The sequence below is a fragment of the Camelus dromedarius genome, chromosome 14 (genome assembly GCF_036321535.1).
Source record: "Camelus dromedarius isolate mCamDro1 chromosome 14, mCamDro1.pat, whole genome shotgun sequence".
Taxonomy (NCBI): Eukaryota; Metazoa; Chordata; class Mammalia; order Artiodactyla; family Camelidae; genus Camelus; species Camelus dromedarius.
The window spans coordinates 61,788,105-61,805,569 of record NC_087449.1 but is presented as its reverse complement, the minus strand read 5'-3'; the positions used below and the strand labels follow the sequence as shown (position 1 = coordinate 61,805,569).

The following is a 17,465-nucleotide window of genomic DNA, read 5'->3' as shown; positions in this document are numbered from 1 at the left end:
TAAGGAATGAGGAACATCAGAAAGTGCCAAATATAAATTTTGTTCAGGGAGAGGTTATATAGCTCACGTGGTATAGTGCATGCTTAGCATGTGCAAGGTCCTCGGTTCGATCCCCAGTACCTCCCCTGAATTAGATAATTACCTCCCTCCCCCTGCCAAAAAAAATTTATTCATGCCAGGTGGGAAACTGGTAATATTTTGGCTGGTTCCTAAGCAGTGATTCTCTTTGGGTGTCTTCTAAGGAAAGGAAGAGGGATCGCATATGCAGACGGGAAGAAGGTGGGTGGGGAGTGAAGTTCTTTGTGTGACCAGTTAAGGCCTCAGAGAGCAAAGTCAGAGGAACCTGTCATGGGGGGAACGTAAAGCTGCCTGGTGTGTCGGTTTCCGGGGTGGCCACTTGGTTTGCACCGAATCTCCCTCTGGGGGAAGCAGTCTGGAGTGATTGGGACCCCCAGCTCAACTGGGCACAGCAGGTCCTCCCCTGGCTTGCCCCGAATCTATGACGTTGGGCAGGTTATTCAGCCTTGCTGAGACTCTCAGAGGCCTCACCTGTAAAGCGGGAATGATGGTAGTACCCACCTCACAGGCTGTCCCAGGGAACTAACTGAGAAGTTTATATAAAGTCCTTAACCCAGGTTCTGGCATGTTAGTATCATTAAACTATCGCAAAGCATTTAAAAGAAAATGCACGCAGGACATTGTGCTGAAATACAGTGGATCAGCAGCAAAATCCTCCTTAGTCACTCAAAGAGGGCGGAATGCTGAAGAAAGGCATTCCATGAACACCTGAGAGTTTCCTCCAGCCCTGACTAAGGACCTAGGTGCACAGCTTTTGCGGGAAGGATGAAAGACAGCTGAACCACCAGGAAAGGGAAGGGCAGTGGGTGGGGATGTGAGTCCTTTCCTCAGCTGCTGCTGCCTGGCTTAGTGTCTATTAAGAGTAGTTTGTTTGTAAACAGAAAGCTCCAAATGCAACTCTTTGCCAATACCCTGCCCAAGTGGGAAGAGCCTCGTATGAGCCAAGCCTTAGTAATTACTGCCACCAGCTCTGCTGTGGGGTTTGACTGAGGACTGGGATTGGAGGAGGAGGAGGCTGCTCAGACTAATGGTGGGGTGACTGGAGGCTGGGAGTCACTAAAGGTCACCCAGAGCCAGAACGCTGCTCCCTTTTGCGTTGTGAAGTTTCCTTTGAAGCTCAAGAAGGATTTCTCCTCTTTGTCTTCGAGGCAGGAACTAACTTGTCCCCGGTTTGCCCAGGGTGGGATAAAGGCAAGGGAAGCTGCTGGGAGGTGTAAGGGAAATGCTTTTGTTAAAGAGACATCCAAACTAAAGTGCACAGGAGTTTTTCCAAGGCTAGCTCAACCCTTAAGAATTTGCTTGGGGGTGCCATTCACACCAGGGGAGATGTCCGGCAGGTTCAGACCCAAGGGTTCCCCTCTGGGTTTCAAGGCAGCCAAGAGCAACACTTCTGGAATCCAGAAATTAAGTTCCAGTAAGAAGCAAGACACTCCCTCTGCATGCATGAGCCAGCAAACTGCTCTGGGTGGCTTCACTGCCCTGGCCCTTCCTGGCATGTGATCAACCACCTATTAACACAGCTGGAGATGTCTGGTTGGCAGGTTCCTCCCAAGGGATGACCCTGTGCCTCGAGGACTTAAGCACACAGACTTTGGAGCTGGACTGCTTAGGTCCAGATCCGTTTGCCACCACCTCCCAGCTGGGTGTCCTTGGGCAAGTTGCTTAACTTCTCTGTGACTTGGTTTCCTCACCTGCAAAATGGAGATAATAGTAGTACTTGTTTCATAGGACCATTGAGGGGGGGTCACATCTGTCCAGATGTGTACAATACTGACAACAGTTTCTGGCACATAGTAAGCCTTTGACAGATGTGAGGCATTTTTGTCGTTATTTCCCCAGGCAGCCCGTTCCAAACCATGAGGGAATTCTTTCTTCAAGGGCTTGAGATGTGTATCTGGGTTGTACCACATAATGGATATGGATTTTGCACAAAGAAGGTAATCTTTTTTAAGTTATGTATGGTTCCCCATCTGTAAAATGGGGATACTATTAGCATGGACTTGGCAGTGTTGTTAGAGAGATTAAATGAGATACTCCATGTAAAATGCTTTGTCCAGCATTAAATAAGTATTGCAGTGTGTGTGTGTGTGTGTGTGTGTGTGTGTGTACACGTATATTCTGTAAGTTAAGATGCCTGCAATTGCAAGTAGTAGAAAATCAGCCTGAATCTGACTTAAATAATATAGAAATGTATTATAGCATCTGACAGGAAGTTCCAAGGCTGGGTAAGCTTCAGGGCTGATTGATTCAGAGGCTCAACCATGTTATTTAGGACCCAGGTTCTTCCCATTTCTTTCCCCTGCCATCTTCAGGTTGGTAGCCAAATGGATGAAGCAGATCTAGGAGTCATCAACTATGATCACATCCAGGGATGAAAGAGGAAAGATGAGCTTTTCCCATTTTATAGGGGAGGAAACAGAAGCACAGAGAGGTTAAGTAATCTTCCCAGAGTCACACAGCTATTTGGGAGTGAGCTTAATAAGTAAGCTTGGGGATGAGAAGAAGGGTCTGCACTAAAGTTTAAATTTAAGAGTCATTGGAGAGCCATAGGTATGGAGGAAATTGTTTCAGAAGTTACCCTCTTACGAGGAAGAAAAATGCCATAGAAGCATCTCTACCCCTAATATCTCACTGTTCACATGTATGTCTCATGCCTATACTAGAACCAGTTACTAGTAGGGGAACTGGGATTCCCTCAGACCAATCAGTCACCCCTGGAGCTACCATTAGGTGTTTTCTGGAAAGGGGAGGGTGGATGTCTGAGCAAGGTTGGGATTCTGTTAGGGATGAAGAAAGGGAACAGATACTGAGCAGGCAACAGCATTCATCCCAGGGCCTAAACTAATTTCTCAGTAGCTTTCCCCTCACACCCTTCCTATCTAGGGCACATCTGGTCCCTTTTTACATTTCAAAGGGACACCTTCATGCTCTTTCTTCTCCAGGCATCTTAACTCCCACTAGTGGAATGAATGAGCCCAGCCCGTGTTTCTTATGGTAACAAGGGCTGCCACTTCACAGCAGGCATGGTCCTTCCAGTGTTAAAGGTGGATCTAGTCTTAGACTTCATGTGATTGGTGCAGGAGGGTTTAGAATTACGCACACTGCCTGATCTGATGTACGGTCAGCCTACGTCCATGGAGTCAGGGTCCCTCTGCATGTGGCTGTCACGAGTACGGGTCAGGCCTGCAGGACCTGGGCTGCCCACAGGAGGGGCAGCCCCTCCCTCGTCCTTAGTGGCCACCCATAGAGAGAGCAGGTTCTAGGAGCCTGGAGAAAGCAAGCAGATGTGGGAAACCGAGCTATTTACTATTGCTATGGACTGAATGCTTGTGTCCTCTCAAAATTCGTAAGTTGAAATGCTAACCCCCAAAGTGATGGTTTTAGGACATGGGGCCTTCGGTAAAGTAGGTCTTGAGGGTGGAGACCTCGTGAATGGGTTTAGTGTCTTTATAAGAGACACAGGAGCTTTGCTCCCTTCCGTGTGAGATACAGCAAAGAAGGCAGTCTCTGCAAGCCAGAAGGGAGGCCCCCACCAGACACCAGATCTGCCGGTGCCTTGATCTTAGACTTCTCAGCCCCCAGAACTGAGAAATAAATGTTTGTTGTTCCAGCCACCTGGTCTATGGTAATTTGTTACGGCAGCCTAAGGAGACTAAGACAATCATGATGATGGCTGGTGTGTCACCATTCTGGCAAAATCTGTTGGATATTACGTGTTTTTGTTTGTTTTGTTACGTGCATCTGAAATCAGTGTCTTCAGTCTTCATGCCAGTGCCCTTCCCATCACCTCCTGTTCACATCTTACTGCTTCTTCCAAGTCTGGTTCAGACACCACCTCCTGGCTGAATACTTCACTAGTTGCTGAGCTGGAGGTTAGCTTTCCCTCCTGTTTCATCTGCCCAGTTGCTATGTCTCACTCTTAACTGTACCCAGTACGCTCGACCGACCTGATATTTCAGGAACTGATAAACTAGTACTTTCTCTCCTCTGGACAGACAGCCTCTGGAGAAGATGCCCATGTCCATGATTTTTGCATTTGCCTCCTGCCCAGTACAGGGTTGGGGTGTGGCGTAAGGAACAGCGCCTGGGAAAGACGAGTTCTGAATTCCAGCTTGTCATCAGCCATGCTCTGGGGCTCAGTTTCCTTTAACTATGAAATGAAAGAATTGGATAAAATTTTCTCTAAAATTCTTTATAGTCAAGTAGGCTTTTGATTAAGTGTGGAGCAATTGTGGGAAGGGGGAGGGGAGGATTGTAGACAAGTGTTTGTGTGTGGGTGGCTGTGGGTGGGTTGAATGGGGGAAAGGATGGTTAGCTTCCTCCTTGACACACCACATGGGCGTCCAGCTAAGTCTTCTAAATGAGACTTGCTCTAGGGGTTAACACAGAGGAAGTTAAGAAAACTATTTTTCTCATTAAAAAAGCAAATTATAGGATAGTAAATTACAGAAGAGGTAGGGGCTCTATAATTAAACAGAGCTGGGTTTGAAATATGGCCCCATCAGTTAGAAAGTGTGATTTTGGGTGAACTATTTAGTCTTTCTGGGCCTCCATTTCCTCATCTGTAAAACTGGGATGCTACGAGGATTAAATTGGATAAAATACCTAAGGTGCATGTTATGAGGATTAAGTTAGGTAACATGTCTAAGGCACCCAGCACAGGGCCTCCTGTATAGTCAGTGAAACAATCTGTATTTTAGTAGAGATCTTGTTAAATATAAAGATGAAAACATTCAAGGGTTAAGCCCCCAGATAATGTTTGTACACTCTCCATTTCCTTCTGATAATAACACATTTACAGTTCTGGTATATGCAGAGAGGAAGCACCCTCTTATTTATTTATTTTTCCTCTCTCCTGTGTTTTCTTCCCTTTCCTTGACTTTTAAAAGAAAAATATCCCATTCTTCTTTTTAAAAAAAATTTTAACACATTTTCTTTGTTTTATAGAGCAGCTCTTTAAGTCCACACTGCCTGTGGGTCTTACACCCAGTGTAAATCCTCCCTGGAAGGTGTGCCCGGGGCCCTTCATCACAATGTCTTTGGAGGAGAAGCAGCCCAAACTCTTACCTGCCCAAGTGATGGGAGATTGGCTGGGCAGATGCCCTCCTTCTCTGGGAAGAAAGATGTCCTGTTTAATCCTTGGCAGGCAGTGAAAGAGAGAGGATGCTTGCAGACTGATGCCTGCAGGGTCTCGTCTGCCAAGAATGAGTGGCATGTGAACGAGGCTCTGCTCAGCAAATCTGGGCAGATGCCCAAGCCCCGCTAGGATGGTCCCCACGGCCCTGGTGGAATGATGCCAAGAGTCAGTGTGCTGCCAAATAGCTCTCCACCTTGGGCGTCATTCTGGCCGCTTAATTCTCCTGCCAAGCTGTTTCTAGATCACTCTTCTAAACTTCCCCATAAAATTCCCAGAAAAGGAATTGGGCAACCTGGAAATTGCGGGAAAGCATTTGGATCTCCTCCATGATGCTGTGGAGGTGGTTATCATTAAAAAACTAAAAATAGTGGCTTGGAGAAAACGACAGGCTTCACTGGTGGTCACACGAGCCTCTACACGGCTCAGGTAGACCTGGCCACCGGCTCCCAAGGGGTCGTGTGCGTGGGCTTCGTGGCCTGGGAGGCACGTAAGCATGAGGTTTCTGACGCCCACTTGTTGGCACAGACCGTCTCCTAGAGTGAGACACGTTAGGCTTCATAGGGAGGTAAAATGTGTCTTACTGGTGGAACAAGACATAAGAAAGAGTTCATTTACAAGAAAACACCCCTCAGTTCCTTTGATCTCCTTGGTGGTACCGGAACTCTTGGGAAGAGGTCGGGGGTGGAATGACGATGGTGGAACAGTTTCCCCATGTAAAGCACTGCTTGGGCCTCAGAGAATTGAAGCGAAAGGGAAAACGGCCTGGAAACCATTTGGTTTCAATGATTTGAGACCCAGTGGGGTCTAGTCCCTCTTTGGACTGTTAATAGTTTTAGCTGAGGGTAAATGGAATGAAAATAGGAAGAAAAGTAAGCTCATTTTGGCAGCAGAGGCTACTGAAGGTATTTTTTTTAAAAAGTCCTAGAGAAAAATCTTTGTGTCATGAGGCTTGCACTTGTGCATGGATAATGGCGCGTGTTTGGTTTGTTATCACCGCACGTTTCAATGTCTTGGCCATTATTGAAATTATGGAAAATTGCTGGATGCTGTTAAGTTTGAGGCTGTAAGTAAAAATGTTCAGAGTTAGTACTTGTGGGAAATGGAGGGTTTTTTGGCTTCATTATTTTGTTCTCTTATTGTTGTAAAGGGTAAAGTTTTCATTTTATATTTTATTTTATTTTTTTATTGAAGTACCATCAGTTACAATGTGTCAGTTTCTGGTGTACAGCATAATGTCCCAGTTACGCATATATATACATATGTTTGTTTTCATATTTAAAGGGCAAAGTTTTGATGAAAAGTCCATGTAAGTTTATTTAACTAGTCTAGAACCAAAGTTTTTTTTTTTTCCTTCTCTTTCCTCCCTTCCTTTTCTTCTCTCTCCTCCCTCCTTTTCTTTTCTTCTTCTTCCTTTTTTTTTTTTTTTTTGGCTTGCCTTAAAACCAGATGGTGGTAGAATTAGAGGGTCAACCTGAGACCCCAGTGTGTCCCCATCACAAAATATAATTCAGGGAAATGCTGCCTTCCACTGAGATATCTAGCTGTGTCTGCCTGAAATCTTTAAAACCTCCATTTTCAGTACCTGCCCGTGCATTCACAGTTAGAGGCATTTAAAACTCCCATAAAATACACGGTCTAAAAATGTCTTTGCATTAGCTACCAGGTTGTTCCTAACAGAAAACGTAAATGGATGGAGAGCTTGAGCTTCTTAGCAAAGCCTTTGGAAATATGTCAGTGTTATTGCATCCAACTGCGCGAGCACTTTCTTTTTAAGAGCCTTGATGCATTTTGCAAGATGTACAGCACACACACTTTACCTGCTATGTGGGGTGGCTGCTATTCAGGGGAGGAGGAGCAGGTGCCAGATTTGTGCATTTCTCCAATTTCTGCCAAGATTCATGAGTGAAGGAAGCACTTTAGCTTAAAAGCTCTTTAGCCCCAGCATTTGCTGCTTGCTTTTTAGGAGAATGGAAGAACTCTCTAAATGATGTTTGTCTTACTTCATGCTCGTGGACACCCGCCCTTGAGACTGATGGAGACACTGGAGCTGAGGACCTCTGATACGCACTGAAGGTGGTAAAATTCCTCCTCCACCCCAAGGCCCCTCGACTCAACAGCTGTCCGAAGTACATTTTTCTCAGGGTGCTGAATTGCAGCAGTCACCTCTGTAATTAAGGTTTTAGAGGAAGCCACTCTGAGCTGTGTTTTCATGCCTTCAGTTAGATGGGCCCACATTTTTTCCGGCTGCCACCACGCAGTTATGCCCCTGAAAGCAAGGACATGTCTAATTGAGGTCAATGTGAGTCACAGTTTACAGTAATTATCTTGGGATGGAGCACTTAAGGGGACCTCACCTAATGAGGGGCCAGCATGGGTTCCAAGGCTGCTCTCAGCTTGTCCCCACAATGGCGTGACACTGGACTGCTGCCAGGGCCGGGGAAAATTGCTTGGAACAATGGTTCCTAATTGTGAGTATCTACGTGAAAACAGCATTGCTACACGAGCCATAACATACAATGATTCTGAAATTTTTTCTTCTAACTTTTGGCTTGATTTTAGGACATGTATACATAGTTTCTAAAATGTCAGATAATTCTCTGAATCTTGAAATGAAAAACACCAGCCTCCTACCACTTCCTCCTTCCTAATACAATGCTACTTACCTAGAAAACCACTTTTAATGCCAGGCTCTTTTTTCAGTGATGTACCTCCCTGTGTCTAACAAGCATACTTACACTATGGTTTTGTTATTCTGTTTTCACGCATTTTTGATGTTCTACTGTGAAGGGTGAGGATTTAGATCTTGCATCCTCCCTGCCCCTCCACATACATGTACACATACTTATCCTCACCCTCTCAGTTCCTCCAATGTGATTAGATCATAATTTTCATGAAATGACTATTTCAGGGTTTCTGTCAATACGACAGTATGCATTTTGTTAACAACTGAGTTATGATTACACTCCTTGTCTTCCACACATTTTGTTTTCCCTGGAGTTTATATTTGCCTTTTATTTTGTCCCCCTGGTTTTCTATGTAACCATCAGCAATTCATCCCCCAACTCTCATATGTAATTGTAAGTCTCCAGATTTGTTCAAGCGCATCACGTGCTGTCTCATTTTCATTTTCCTCTTAGATGCAAGGCTCCTTCATTTTCCTAGTCAGCTTGGACTGGTGGCTCTCTGGGTCTGCAGCTTAGCTATTGTCCTGGGGTTTCCTTTCATCATCATTCTAGAAGTTCCCCTGGCTCTTTGCTCTGCAGAGGACCCCCTGTTTCCTGGATGGCATGTCTTCCTCTCACTTTAGTAAGCCACATCTTCCAGAACTTTCCAGAGAAAATGTACCTGAGAGGTAACTTCTTCTTGATGCTCTGGATATATGGACATAATAGTTGTGTCCCATTTAGCTCCTGTCTTGGTTACTTTCATGGAATAAATTTACTTCTTTTTAAATTAGTTCCAGACCACACCTCTTTGTGAGATAACATTGCTTTAAGGTTATTACCCCTTGTCTTCACCACTTGTGATCCTCCTAATGTCGGGTTGTCCCACTTTAAACTGTACTCTTGATTTTAGTTTTACTTTCATGTTAAAACTTTCTCTATAAACACAATTAACTCTGCTTAGTATATAGATTTACAGTGTATCAAGTAGTTTATCTTGTTTACATTTATTTCCTTTCTTTCTTTTTTTAAAAATTTTTTATTGATTTATAATCATTTTACAATATTGTGTCAAATTCCAGTGTTCAGCACAATTTTTCAGTCATTCATGGACATATACACACTCATTGTCACATTTTTTTCTCTGTGAGTTATCATAACATTTTGTGTATATTTCCCTGTGCTATACAGTGTAATCTTGTTTATCTATTCTACAATTTTGAAATCCCAGTCTATCCCTTCCCACCCTCCACCCCCCTGGGATACATAGAAAACTATAAACCATTGATGAAGGAAATTAAAGAAGACTTTAAAAAATGGAAAGATATTCCATGCTCTTGGATTGGAAGAATCAATATTGTTAAAATGGTCACACTGCCCAAGGCAATCTACAGATTTAATGCAATCCCTATCCAATTACCCAGGACATATTTCACAGAACTAGAACAAATCATAATAAAATTTATATGGAACCATCAAAGACCTAGAATTGCCAAAGCATTACTGAAGAGAAAGAAAGAGGCTGGAGGAATAACTCTCCCAGACTTCAGACAATACTATAGAGCTACAGTCATCAAGACAGCATGGTATTGGTACCAAAACAGACATATAGACCAATGGAACAGAATAGAGAGCCCAGAAATGAACCCACAAACTTATTTCCTTTCTTTCTCACGTAGCTTTTGCCCCCCTTTGGAATTACTGGCTGTCTTTTAAAAGAATTGTCTGAATTTGTCTCATCCTAAACATTTTGCAGCTTCTTGAAGTAACGAATCTCATGATTCATCTTTATGTCTGGATATCATTTTCCTGAGGACCTCTTTCTTCCTGCTTTTCTGTTCCAGTCTCTCTAGGTCACCCAGATGATCATGACTTTCATTTAACATTCTTCTGGATGTAGTCACTTTTTCCTGAATCCCATGTAATTTCCTTTCTAATTCTATGCCTCATTTACTGGAGCAATCCATAAATAAATTTTTTAAAAATTAAAGTGCAGTCAGTTACAATGTGTCAATTTCTGGTGTACAGCACAATGTCCCAGTTGTGTATATGCATACATATATTCATTTTCATATTCTTTTTCATTAAAGGTTATTATAAGATATTGAATTTAGTTCCCTGTGCTATACAAAAGAAATTGGTTATTTTTATATATAGTGGCTAATGTACAAATTTCAAATTCCCAGATTTATCCCTTCCTACCCCCTCTTCCCCAGTAATTGTAAGATAGTTTAATAACTTTCAAAGAAAGAGGATCTTGAGCTAAATTTTCTAAACCCTTGCAGGCCCCCAAATATCTTTATTTTGCCCTCAGAGTTTATTGGTAATTTGTCTAAGTATGGAATTCTAGGTTAAAACTATTTTTTTTCTCATTACATGGAAATTACTGCTCCACAGTCTTCTCACATTATAGGATGCTGAGAGTGATTTAATACCAGTTTGATTTTCAGTCATTTTTTTGGTGACCTTTAATTTTTTTTCCTCCTAGAAGATCTTAGGATATTTTCCTCATCTTCAGTCTTCTTAAATTTCCAAATGATTTGTCTAAGTGAAGGTGTTTAAGATTGTATAGTATACTATTTAAGAATGCAGACTGTGGAGCATGCATGCCTGGATTTAAATCCCAGTTGTTATATTTACTAGCTTGAGTAAGTGTCTTAACCAGTCAGTGGCCTTCATTTTCTCACCTGTAAAACGGGGATGAAAGTAGTAGCTACTGCTTAGATTTATTGAGAGGATGAAATAAGTTGCTCCATGTAAAACTTTTGAAAGTGGTGCCTGGCACATAGTAGGTTCTCAGTACTCTTTGGTTATTGTTGCAATTACTGCCACTTATTGTAAGGATCTCTTTAAACCTAAGACGTTACAACTTTCAAGTCTGTGATGTGAACTTGAGTTATTCTTTGATGATTTTCTCCCTCTCTGCTTTTCCCATCATCCCCGTTCTTCTCTGCAACTTTTGGCATATTCTCTCTGCTGCCTGTATTTTCCCTCATCTTTCCCTTGACTTTTTGTTTTACTTGATAGAAGATACCTTCAACATCTAGCTTCTGTATTATATTTTTATTTTGACAATAACAGTTTTAATTTCCAAGAGCTTTTCCTTATTCACTGACTGTCCCATTGTCATAGTAGCTTTTCTTGCTTTATGGATAAAATACAATGTGCAATCCTTGTTTTGTATGTCATCTTCTGCTCCTGAAATGTTTCCCTGGGGCCATATTGTTTTGTGCATGTCTCTTTCATGTTTCAGGCTGTCCTTCGAAGCCAGGAAATGCTTGGTGATTGGTTTATATTTAAGAACGATGGGTTGAAAAAGCAGACGGGGAACTATGGATATATGGGTGACAGACTTTGCTTTATGGTGAACATGTGGGGCCAGCCATCATGCCAGAGTCCCCCAAATGCTAGAATCTCTGCAGTTTTGCTTTAGGGTACCAACATTCATATCCAATGCCTTTACTCTCTTCAGAGAGTTGATTTCATTCCTTTAACAAAAACTCATCCATATTTTGTTTGTTTGATTGGGTGTTATTTTGGCTTTTACTTTTTGGTCTGATCACCTTTATAAGGCCAAGCTGCAAGGTGTTCTGTAGCTGGGAGGAGAGGTGGGAGCTGACTCTTCCACACACAGACTTTTGGATAATCTCCCCATGGCATCCTCATTCTATTGCGATGTTGCCCAGTCCCAAGCCTTTCCAGACATTCATGGAGCAGAGGGACTCTTGCTTTGGCCCAGTTTCTTCTCCTTTGCCTAGCCACCATTCCCTGCTGCCTTTCCTGTAGCAGTTTTCTTTAGTTACCATTCTATCGCCCGATCTATATGGTACAGAAACTTGTTAGAATCTCTAAGCTGCTGATAGCATACCTGTGAGTTTGTGCTCATTTTATTTCCCTACCCTCATTTTAATGAGCAAGGCAGGGAGATAAATATTAGCCCACCCTCTTGATCAGATACCATGATGTTTTTAAAGCCTAATGGAACAGCTAGACTGTAATATGGAATGAAACTATATTGTCTTAAAAGATGCACATTTTTTGTGTGATTTGCATTTGGGGCAACTCACAGTCCCATCAGAGGAAAAGTCATCTCTCTAACGATCGAAGTATTATATCCTGAAATCTTCTGGGGCAAATATTTCTCTGTGAATTCAGAAAATGATGATACCAACAGCAGTTGTAGTTGTAACAGCAGCAACATAGTATTCTATACTTTCCCAGCACTTTATGGCTTCTCAGAGCATCTTCACAAGCGCCATCTCGTCTTACAGACACCATATTTCCTGTAAGCATTATTAACTCCATTTTTCAGCTAAGGAAAGCCAGGATCACAGAGGCTAAGAATTTGCTGAAGGTTATACAGCAAGGCTTACTGACCACTGCTCTTGTGTGATTCCCACTGGACCACAGTCCCATCCTTTTATTTGTTAACGATTTGCACCACATTAACCACCATTAGACACTTTAGCTTAAAATTGGTGCCAAGTAACTTCAGTAACTTTATACAACCTGAAATCTTAGTATCAGCTTAGCATCTCAGGGGCAATTTAATACTCTCGATGGTAGCAGGTTTCCAGAAACAACAGGAATTGTCTGAGTGTGAACCAAACCTACGTTCTTTCACTTGGCCTTACAACAAAGAACCGTCTGCCCTCTGAACGCCCAGCTCCGTTGTGCCACTGAAATCTATACTTGCAGATCTGTGCTTTTGTGTTTTCCTCTGAATTAGCCCCTGAGAAATAGCTTCTACATCTTGCACATCCATTTCTGTGTTCATACGGCTGGGCCTGTGAAAAGATGGTATCAAGTCCCAGACCATCGTGGACCTGTTATTGGAACCCATGTCTGGAGAGAGAGAGAACGCCGCATTCCCACTGCCCATCCTCAGACCTCTGAAGGGCAGCAACAGCCCTCTGACCTCACTTGAGGTGACTAAGGAGACGTCCTCAGACACAAGCATGCTTCACTCATTCCCATGGTTACCGGCACCAGCCTTGCTTTTATTTTTAACACAATCAATAAATAATTGTAATCTAATAGCATAGCATAACTAATGTATATTCAATGTAGGGAATGTTTTAAAAAGAGAAAAGGAGATAATTCGCAGGTAATGGCGTCAAGTAGGGATACACCCTGTAACATTTATATATATTTATAGATACAGGGAAATACTCAATTATATCTATCTACATCTATATTATAAACTGTGTGGATAGCATGGCCTCCATTCAGTTTAAGTGCATGTTGAGGTCATGCTGTTCCTACTGTTTTGAAATATTTCCCCATGACATACAGCATCATTTTAATGACATCATAGGGTTTCATCTTCATTTACTATTTCTATCTCCTATTATGGAGAAAACAATTTTTTTAAAGAAATGTGGGTGATCTAGATAAAGGAGTTTTGATGATCTCAATAGTACCCTCAACAGGACACTCAACTAGTAGTTTGTGAGGGTTTTTTTGGGGGGGGGGTAATTAGGTTTCTTTGTGTATTTTTAAATTACATCCATCCATCCATCCATCCATCCATCCATCCATCCATCCATCTATCCATCCATCTATTTATTTATTTAAGTGGAGGTGCTGGGGATTGACCCCAGGACCTTGTGCACGCTAAGCACGCGCTCTACCACTGAGCTATACGCTCCCCTCTCAACTAGTTGTTTTGAACCATATGTTATTTTTTTTCAGGACACAATTTGTATGATTCGGTGCCCAGAAAGGTCTTAGATGTTTCCATTTCTTAGATATTTTCCCTGTTGCAATTCCTTTTCTAAAAGTAAGCAACAGTGTGTTGCCCTGGAAGCGATGAAAATGATCAGTTTGGTATTCTCATGCCTGCTTGTCAGACATTGGTTATCACTCCCCATGTTGGTTCTGTAGCAGGTAAAATTCTGAATTGAACTACTGTTTATTGAGTTTCCAGCTCTGGCGCTAGGCACTCTGGATGTGGAGGAAACGAACAGACAAATAGCTCAGGATCCCCCTCACCACAGAACTTCTAGTCTAATGATGACATCAGCAGTGACTTCTGTGGACCAGTGCTCTCCAAGTCTTAGAACACAGAGCAAGTGATCATATTTCTATAGAAAACTGGGATAAATAGGGCTGCAAGACGGCTGAGGTGACCTGCCTGGGGCTTTGGTCACCCTGAGGGCTGGAAGCTTAATAACTTGTCATACCTGTAACCCATTTCTACCCCCCTGCCTGTCCCAAGTTGAAGAACAGTCTATTGACACACTTTCTTTCTGAAGGCAAGAAGGAAGTCTTGATATGGGATCAATGTTACATTGTCAGGTGTGGAAAGAAAAGAAAATGAAAATATAATAACATTGAGGAAAGAGAATTTGATTCATTTAGTTGCTGTTTTAGTCTGTTTCTTTGTTGTAAGTCCTTTAATAAAGTTTTTGCCTTGTAACTCTTGCTGAGCTGGAAGTAAGTGAATTTGTGAGCACATTCAGGGGTCCCCATTCATTTTATCTTTCTGTTCCCATAGAGGATTTATGCCTAAATGATCCTCGGTACACGGGTGACTATTCAACTGCTGCTGTTTCTTGAAGCTGCATTTTTTTCTGTATGAGTTTTTTAGAAGATTAAATCTGATGACAAATAAAAAGCTGTGTCTTTCCCTAGCTCTATCTGTGGAAATAATTACTCTCCAATAAGAGGACTTATCTTTGTGGCTCAGTGGAATCTTGGTGGGAGTTTTATGACTTGTCCTTCAAGCACAAAGTGCTGGGACCATTTCCCTGCTAGATAGAGCCTTCTTTACTCTGGATGAAGATCAAGAAATAATAGGCAGAATTAAGTGCTTCTTAAATATAAGGCTTTAAGAGTACAGTTTTACAGAAGATGGGGTTTTTGTCAGGTAACTGGAGCAAAGTCAAAACTGTAGACTAAAAAGCAAAAATAAACAAATGGGACCTCATTAAACTTACAAGCTTTTGCACAGCAAAGGAAACCACAAGCAAAACAAAAAGACAACCTACAGAATGGGAGAAAATATTTGAAAAAAAAAGAGACTGACAAGGGCTTAATTTCCAGAATATATAAATAGCTCATACAACTTAATAAGAAAAAAACAAACAACCCAATCCAAAAATGGGCAGAAAACCTAAACAAGCAATTCTCCATTGAAGATACACAAATGGCCAATAGGCACATGAAAAAATGTTCAGTATCACTAATTATCAGAGAAATGCAAACCAAAACTACAATGAGGTATCACCTCACACCAGTCAGAATGCCTGTCATTCTAAAGCCCACAAACAGTAAATGCTGGAGAGGGTGTGGAAAAAAGGGAACCCTCCTACACTGTTGGTGGGAATGTAGTTTGGTAGCCGTTATGGAAAACAGTGTGGAGATTCCTCAAAAGACTAAAATTAGACTTACCATGTGATCCAGCAATCCCACTCCTGGGTATATGTCCAGAGTGAACTCTAATTCAAAAAGACACCTGCACCCCAATGTTCATAGCAGCAAGACTTACAATAGCCTAGACATGGAAACAGCCTAAATGTCCATTGACAGATGACTGTATAAAGAAGTTGTGGTATATTTATACAATGGAATACTACTCAGCCACTAAAAGTAATAAAATAATGCCATTTGCAGCAACATGGATGGACCTGGAGATTGCCATTCTAAGTGAAGTAAGCCAGAAAGAAAAAGAAAAATACCATATGATATCACTTATATGTGGAATCTAAAAAACAAAAAGACAAATGAACTTATCTACAAAACAGAAACAGACTCACAGATGTAGAAAACAAACATAGTTACTGGGGTGGGAAAAGGGTGGGAAGGGATAAATTGGGAGTTTGAGATTTGCAGATACTAACTAATATATATAAAATATAAAAACAACAAGTTCATACGGTATAGCACAGGGAACTATAATCAATATCTTGTAGTAACTTATGGTGAAAAAGAATATGAAAATGAATATAAGTATGTTCATGTATGACTGAAGCATTGTGCTATACGCCAGAAATTGACACAACATTGTAAACTGTCTATACTTCAATAAAAATATATATACAAAAAAATGTAAACTGCAACAGAATTTTTTTTTTAGTTTTTTGTTGAATTGTAGTTTATTTACAATGTTAGTTGCACATGTACAGCAAAGTGATTCAGTTATACATATACATACATATATATTTTTTCTTTTCACATTCTTTTCCATTATATGTTTTTACAAGAAGTTGAATATAATTCCCTGTGCTATATATGTGTGTTTTTTTTAAAATATATTTTAATGTATAGTAATGTGTGTCTGTTAATCCTCAACCTCTAATTTATCCCCCCAACCCTTTCCCCTTTGGTAAGCATAGTTTTACAACAGAATTTAAATCATTGTATTAGTTATTTGTTACAGTATAAAAAATTATAACCAAACTGAGTGGCTTAAAACAATGACGCATCTTTATTGTTTCGTGATATCTGTAAGGCAGGGGTTCTAGAGGGTCTTACCTGGGCAGTCCTGGCTTAGTCTCTCCTGAAAATGCAGTCAGTGTTGCCTCGCTTGGCTGGAGTCATTGGATGCTTGAGTGGAGCTGAGGGATTTGTGTCCATGATGGCACACTCACATGGATGGGAGTTTGTGCTAGCTGTTAGCAGGAGACCTCAGTTTCTTCCCAAGTGGACCTTTTCATCAAGTTTCTTGACTCCTCACAGCAGGGCAGCTGATCTCCCACAGAGTGAGTGATCAAAGAGAGCAAGATGGGAACCACAGTGATTTTCGTAATCCCATTCTAAATCTATCAACCCATTACTATAACTGTTTTTATTAAACTGATAGTAACATGATCTCAAACCCATCCTACTGTTAAAAAATTTTAAAAAAGAAAGAAAAAAATATTCTATATTTCCCTGCCTCCCTCTCCCACTCTCAGTGATTTGTATGTCTTCTTTTATAATTTCATGTTTAGTTTATTTGTAATTCATGAGTTATCACCTTTCCAGTTGTGTGTTTCTCATTTCTGTAGCATCCTGCTGCTTTTCTATTTAGAATAGCCCTTTCGATATTTCTTTTAGCATGGGTTTAGTGTTGCTAAACTCCTGCAGCTTTTTTTTGTCTGTGAAACTCTTTATTTCTCCTTCTATCCTCAAGGATAGCCTTGCTGGATAAAGGATCCTAGGCTGCATCTTTTTTTCATTCAGGGCTTTGAATGTATCTTGCCACTCCCTTCTGGCCTGTAGTGTCTGTGTAGAGAAATCAGCTGAGAGCCTTATGGGCGTTCCCTTGTAACTTACTCTTTGCTTTTCTCTTGCTGCCTTTAGAATCATTTCTTTATCCTTGACTCTGGCCATCTTGATTATGATATGTCTTGGTGTGGGTCTATTTGGGTTCTTCCTGTTTGGGACCCTCTGAGCTTCCTGTACTTGGATATCTGATTCCTTCTTTAAGTTTGGGAAGTTTTCAGTCATGATTTCTTCAGAAAACCTTTTCAATCCCCTTTGATCTTTCTTCTCCTTCTGGGACCCCTATTATGCGAAGATTGGGACGCTTTATATTATCCCATAGGTCCCTTATGCTATTTTGATTATTTTTTATTTGCTTCTCTTGTAGTTCTTCTGAA

The 17,465-nt window shown here is 41.4% G+C and overlaps 1 protein-coding gene across 1 annotated transcript in view; it reads left to right on the top strand.

Annotated features, from left to right (window-relative positions):
• KAZN (kazrin, periplakin interacting protein) overlaps positions 1–17,465 on the top strand; it is a 991,323-nt gene that overhangs the window by 198,048 nt on the left and 775,810 nt on the right.